Here is a 7,640-nt window from a genome sequence, read left to right on the forward strand (position 1 = left end):
GCCCTATTTAAACTGACTACCTCTAAAATCTTTTAAGTTGGGAAAATGCTTCTCAAAGGTCTTAGAACCAAAAGGAGGGTAGGTTTGAAACCCTATCTACAGGATGAGGTTTTGGGGAGATAATCAGTGAAAGCACAGACTTAAATTAATAAATGAGAGGGTTGGGGCACCTGGGTGGCTCTCAGTTGGTTAAGCGTCCGACGTCGGCTCAGGTCATGATCTCGCGGTTCATGGGTTCCAGCCCCGCGTCGGGCTCTGTGCCGACAGCTCGGAGCCTGGAGCCTCCTTCGGATTCTGTGTCTCCCTCTCTCTCTGCCGTGCCGTGCTCGCAGGCTCTGTCTTTCTCTCTCAAAAATAAATAAATTAAAAAAAAGAGGCTTCTTTTCTTAGCAACGTGGTAACTGCCTTGAAGTCCTCACGTTCTAGAATCCTTGCTAACTGGTCACTGAGAGAAATTCCTCGGATAGATCTCTAAATTAAAAAGCCAAAATTAAATAAAACACCGGGTAAAGTCTTTCTGCCGCCAAAATTGTTCAAAACTTGACTGAAGATGTCTGATCCTTGCTTAAACTTCACCCTAATTACAGACACTTTTAAAAGTGTATGCGTGCCAGTGCTTAACATATTTATTCATTCATTTGAATGCATAAAAATAGAAACAAAGATGGAGCATCATCTCACTTTCCAGAAGACTTCTGCTGTTGTTTTTGTTTTTTTTTTCTAAACTAGACTAATATACATACCTGGTAATAAAACGGAAACCATCCAGGAAGATATAAAAAATAAAAGCATCTTCCCACCATCACCCAGTCTCTCCACCAGGTCACCCCATTATTTTTCTTCTGCATCTCTCCAGAAAAACTGTGTGTACCTGCGTAACAAAATATATTCTTGCGAAAAATAGACCAAAAGTATATAAATGTATATGTGCAAATGTATGTACAAAGTATACACACGTAAGAAAAAATATATTCATTTGAAAATCAAAATATATAAATATATTTGTACAAATATATGTGTGAGACATATACATAGACATGCCACATTCTTTTAAATTTGGCTTTTTTCATTTTTAAAATGCCTTGGCCATCTTATAAACCAGTAAATAGAGGCCAACTGTGTTTTTAAAAATTTTAACTATTTTTCGACATGATTACAAGCTTATAGGAAAGTCGAAACTAATATACCGACATATGAAGCAAATCACAACTTTTTCCCTGAATGATTTGAGAGTAAGTTACTGACCTGATGCCCCCGTCACAACTGAACACTCTAGAGTATGTTTTCCTGCAGAGATGCTGCCCTACATAACCATGATACAGTGATTGATCAAAATCAGAAAAGTAGTATCAGTATTAATTACTTTTGTCAGATGATTCCGGTTTTGTCTGTTGCTCAGCCATGGCTTTTATAGCAGGAGGACCCAGTTCAGAATCACAGGGTGCGGTTAGCTGTCCTGTCTCTGTAATCTGCTTCAGTCCGGAGCATGCCTCTTGCACTTTGTGACTGTTACACTTGACAATTGCAGGCCAGCTCTTGGGTAAAATGCCCTCCATGTGGGTTTGTGTGTGATGTCTCTTTGTGATTAGACTCCGGCTCCGCATCTTTGGCAGGAAGGATGCACTGTGTGTGTGTGTGTGTGTGTGTGTGTGTGTGTGTGTGTGTGTGTGTGAGATTGCTGATGATGTTTGCTTTATCGCTTGATTAGAGTGGTGTTTGCCAGGCTTCCCCTCTTTAAACTTACTCCTCTTTCTCTTTGTAATTAATAAGTATTTGTGAGGAGGGACTTTGAAACCGTGTACATATCCCATTATGCACTAAACTTTTAATTAATTAGTTAATATCTATATGGATGTAGGTTTCTGTGTTTTTCAAGGGGTTGTTACTGCTGTTATTTCTTTTGATGCTCAAGTTTTCACGATTTGGCCAGTAGAAGCTGGCTTATGTGTCCCCTCCCCTTTTTAAAAATAAGCTCTACATTCAAGGTGGGGCTTGAACTCACGACCCTGAGGACAAGAGTTGCAAGTGCTGCTGCTGAGTCAGTCGGGTACCCCTGTCCAGGTCCTTTTGACACGTCCCAATTATTCTTTAGGCCCTTTTCTTTTGTGGGGAAGCAGGAGACCAGAAGATTTACAAGTTCGTCCTGTGCTTTGCATGCCAGCCCTGGAATCAGCCTTTTATCCAAAGAGCCCTGCTTTCCTAGAGCACAGACTGGTATTTAGAAACCAAGATTTTGGTGATAGATGTGTTCATTGATATTGGGGCACTGCTGTTCTCAAGCCCTCTTAGAGGACCGAGCTACATACATACGCATTTCCATTTATTTCTCTATCTTTTCGTGTGTGGAAAATCTGAATTTGTATCAATAGCTCCAGTTCAGCACAGCACCAGAGGGTGCTGAGAGATGTTACATCTCTCCCTTTTTTTGTGTGTAACTCCTTTATCCAAGAGTGAGAAATCCGGCCTCGATTATTAATATGTTTATTTATTTGGTTAATTCCCTGGATGTATTCACTTGCTCATGCTGCTACCCACCCGCTGTCTGTCCCCATCCTCTTATCACCCTGCTTGGGATCTGACACCTCCTGTCGGGCTGCCCCATCATGACTTTTCAACTCACTTGGTGTGGGCTAAGTTTCTGTGAAGAAGTCTGAGGTCAGCCTAAACGATGTTCTATCCTCTTGCTCTTCCCCCAAGAGATTTTTATATTTCTGCCCGTCGGGGGGGGGGGGGTTCAATAAGGAAACAGAAATCACACCAAGTATCGTAACAGAGTTTATCCCAGAGGATTGCGAAGTAGGTAACTGAAGCGGCAGGTAGAGAACGCGAAGGTAGCAGTCACAAGAGGCAGCCGCTACCCTCTGGACTGACTGGGAGACCAAAGGGAAGAACTTGGAAGTGTTAAAACAGAGCTTTGAGGGGAACCTCAGACCTCGGGGGGAGGGGGCTTTGGCAGTCTGGTGCTCATGTTTCTGGAGTGGCGGGTGGGGAGAAAGGAGGCTGGTTTTATGAATTTGAAAAATTGCAAAGCAGACCCAGTGGCTTGTGGAAGAAACAGCTGGGATGAGGCAGCGGTGGGTGGTGCTGACAGGAGGAGGAACTCCAGGAGAAGACGGTGAGAAGCAGACAGGACAGTGCAGCAGGAAGGAGACAGGTGGGAAGTAGTTACCCCCTAGCCGTTCAGTCTCCTCCCATCATTCCCTATTGGCAGAACCTGCCCCAGCTGGCAAAGGAGAAATGTGGTTTGCAGGGTCCCAACTGCATCGTCACAAAGCTGAATGTGGGGACTGGCCTTGAGGTTGAGACACGATAGCTTAATAACTGGAACAGCACTTTAATTAGAATATACATTGATCTTGAGTGCTTCCAATCAATTTTTTCCCTGGAGCCTAGTATACTCTCAGTCTTCATATGCTACCCAGACTTTTCAGGGAAATTCTCTTGTGTCCTTTAAAAAAACCTTTTTTCTTTTACTGTTTATTCGTTTTTGAGAGAGAGAGAGACAGACAGACAGGGGGCAAGAGGGCAAGGGGCAGAGAGAGACAGAGGCAGAGAGCAGGCTCCAGGCTCTGAGCAGAGCCTGACACGGAGCTCGAACCCACGAATCGTGAGATCATGACCTGAGCCGAAGTTGGATACTTAACCGACTGAGCCACCTAGCCACCCCTCTTGTGTCCTCTATTTTTGCAAATATTTTCTATTTAATTTATTGGGTGCTCAACCTCAGAATTACCAATTTTCCTTTGATTGGGTTATCTTTGTCTTCCATAACTGTTAGCTTTTTCTCTAATTGCTTTAATCTCTGAGTTTTTCTTCCCCATCCTCCATGCTTTTCTATTTTTTTTCTTTCTCTTTAATTTTTTTTTCAATTTGTTTAAATTCAAGTGAGTTATCCTAAGTTTAGTATTGATTTCAGGAGCAGAACCCTGTGGTTCATCACTTACATATGACACCCAGTGCTCATCCTAACAAGTATCCTCCTTAATGCCCATTCCCCTTCTAGCTCATCCCCCCCCCATCCTCCCTTCCAGCAACCCTCAGTTTGTTCTCTGTATTTAAGCATCTCTTATAAAAAAAAAAAGTCTCTTATGGTTTGCCTCCCTTTCTGTTTTTGTCTTATTTTTCCTTCCCTTTCCCTGTATTCATCTGTTGTGTTTCTTAAGCTCCACAAATGAGTGAAATCATATATTTGTCTTTCTCTGACTTATTGCACTTAGCATGATACACTATAGTTCCATCTACGTTGTTGCAAATGGCAAGATTTCATTTTTTTCATTGCTGAGTAATATTCCATTGTATATATGTACCACATCTTCTTTATCCATTCATCAGTTGATGGACATTGGGCTCTTTCCATCCTTTGGCTATTGTCGATAGTGCTGCTATAAACACTGGGGTGCGTGTGCTCCTTTGAATCAGCATTTTTGTATCCTTTGGATAAATACCTAGTAGTGCGATTGCTGGGCTGTAGGGTAGTTCTATTAAACTTTTTGAGGAAACTCTCTACTGTTTTCCAGAGTAGCTGCCCCAGTTTGTATTTCCACCAACAGTGCAAAAGTATTCCCCTTTTTTTCCCACATCTTTGCTAACATTTGTTGTTTCCTGAGTTGTTAATTTTAGCCATTCTGACAGGTGTGAGGTGGTATCTCATTTTGGTTTTGGTTTGTATTTCCTGGATAATGAGTGATGTTGAGCATCTTATGTGTCTGTTAGCCATCTGGATGTCATCTTTGGAAAAGTGTCTATTCATGTGTTCTGCCCATTTCTTCACTAGATTATTGTTTTTTTGGGTGTTGAGTTTGCAAATGACATATCAGATAAAGGGTCAGTGTCCAAAAACCTCCATACTTTTCTTAGGCGTTGTCTCTATGTCAGTAATGTAGTTTTTTTTTTTTTTAATTTTTTTTAACGTTTATTTATTTTTGAGACAGAGAGCATGAATGGGGGAGGGGCAGAGAGAGAGGGAGACAGAGAATCAGAAGCAGGCTCCAGGCTCTGAGCCATCAGCCCAGAGCCCGACGCGGGGCTCGAACTCACAGACCGCAAGATGGTGACCTGAGCCGAAGTCGGACGCTTAACCGACTGAGACACCCAGGTGCCCCAGTGTGCTTTTTAATAATATCGATTCTATTCCTTGCTGTTTCTGTTGAATATATCATCTCCATTGTGATCTTATATGGTCCTCAATTTGTTTCCTTAATCTTTCTTCCCCCGTAACCTTCCTTTATTTTAATGCATGCTTTTAGTAAGTGCTTCTAAAGAGTGAAACTATTTTGAAGAGTTTCATCCTACTTTTTGAGTAATGTTCTGTTCTAGGTTGGGGTTTTGGTCCCTTCTTTGCATTTGGTTTCATTTATATACTTATGCTACGCTTTGCATGTGTGGTTGCTATGCCGTTGATTTGGGTGGCTAAGTCCCGACATTATATTTGTCTGACATAATGGCAGCTGACTGTATTCTTCATCATGATTCTGTTTTCAAAAAGGGAAATTACGATTTTCATCCCAAACTCTATATATTCACTCATTTCTTCATCTTCTCTTAATTCTCTTTTTTCTCTCTCCATCCCTACCTCCTTAATACTTCTCACTCTTCTTTGTTCCCAGATTCTTTTTTCCTCTCTCACTTTTTCCTCTTTCTTCCTCACCTTTCCAAGTATATTTTCTGCCAGTTTTCTTCCTTACCAAAAACCTGAGTTTCCTAGGTCAATATTTTATATAAGGACAAGCATAGGCTTGTTTGTGAAGTCAGCGTGTACAGGTTTTTTAAAAGGCGTTTTAAGGAATTGATGACTTTTTGGCCATATCCAGAGATACAGAAGCCCTACCACAGATGACACAAAATCTCCAAGATGTCCGTAAAGAAACGGGAGGTACATGTTAAAGTAAGATAAAGTAATATCATATTAGAGGTTTTGTGTCTTAAGTCCCCACCGGTCTAACTTGCAAACTTGGTGGGAACTTGGCTGAAGATGCTTGGGGCATTTTTTCCCCCCTCCTCCTTACCCAAATCCAAATCCAAATCCAAATCCAAATCCAAATCCAAATCCAGAATCTTAGCATGCTCTGGCCTGTAAGGACAGGGAACTGTTGTAAGGAGAGTGCCTGAGCCTAAATGAGGGACGCATGATGGATAGACTGGGTCCTTACTGCTCCAGACACATGGAAGGAGGAAGTGGAGCAGGACAGCCATCACCATGGTCTTTTGGCACTCACTGACCCAGCCCAGTAGGGAACTTGGGCCGGTCAGCCTGACTCAGGGGAGGAGTAAAGTAGGTTGGAAAAGAAGATGTCAAGGGTAGTCTTGAATGCATCTCTTTCCTTAGAGCCCCACGGTCCTTGTGTGATCAGACTAATAAAATATTGTAATATGGACTCCTTATTAGCCTTTGACTATATGGCCACTGAGCCATACACAAATCTGTCTCTTATCGATAAGAGTGGGGAGTTGAGAGAAATGGCCTCCATGTTTATTCTGAAGCCGTAGTAATTAAGATAAGGTAGGGGTGTTAATGTGATAGACATTCAGACCAATAGAAGGCAACAGAAAGCCCAGGAAAAGAAACATACGTGTACGGAAAACTTCATACGCGAAAGTGACAACAGCGAAGACCATTAGGGAAAAGTACGGAAAAATAATTTTCCATATAAAACTTAGATCCTTACCTTGCAATGTAGCCAAAGACATGAATTCCGGGCAGATTACTATTCTGTGAAAAACGTAACTTTAAAACTTATAGTAGAAAACTAAGGACTAGGGGCCTTGGAGCAGAGATAGATTTCTTTTAAATAAGAGTTGGAAAACCACAACTCTATGCCCTAAGCAAATTTGTTTTTTATGTTTTTAAAAATGTTTATTTCTTAGAGACAGAATCTGCAGCAGCCTCTACACTGACGGCAGAGAGCTCGATGTGGGGCTCGAAATCACGAACCGTGAGATCATGACCTTGAGCCAAAGTCGGACACGCAACTCACCGAGCTGCCCAGGCGCCCCCCCCCCCCACCCCCACCCCCCCAAGCAAGTTTAAAGGACAAATCACAGCCAGAGACACCAGGGGACCCCTTTGCAGACTTCTGGAGATCTCTCTGTGCAGCCAGCCTTCTTCTCTGGTGTTCTGGTCCCATAAATCTGAACTGTGGTGGTCTCCTGGATGCCAGCTTTTTTTTTTTTTTCCCTCAGCCTGGACTATTGGACTCTCTTTGGGTCTCACCTCCCGGTATTTGGAGTCGGGAGCCAACCCCAGGCAGTAAGCTGGGCAGTCACAGAGTATACCTCAGTTCATCTCTGCCTCTTGGGAATCATCCTCTGGCGTGACCTTTTCTCCATTATTTTACCTACTTTTGTCTGGTGTTCTAGTGATTTAAGGGCGGAGGGGAGTAAATCCGGTCTCTCTTATTCTGCCACGGCCAGAAGTGGAAGTAACCCTACCATCATTTTTGTAAAGTTTGAAAAGCAGAACAGTGATACAGATAGATACACAGACACAAACACATTTAATGGGAAAAAATGAAACGGCATAAAAAATGCCTAGGGCAGCTGAACATCAAATTTGAGAGAACGGGGTCTTAGAGGGAGAGGTGGGAGAAGGCTACTCTGAAATTAAGGTGACAGACCATAATGGCAGAACTTTAGGATTCTTT

This window comes from Panthera onca, chromosome D1 (genome assembly GCF_046562875.1).
Source record: "Panthera onca isolate mPanOnc1 chromosome D1, mPanOnc1 haplotype 2, whole genome shotgun sequence".
Classification (NCBI taxonomy): Eukaryota; Metazoa; Chordata; class Mammalia; order Carnivora; family Felidae; genus Panthera; species Panthera onca.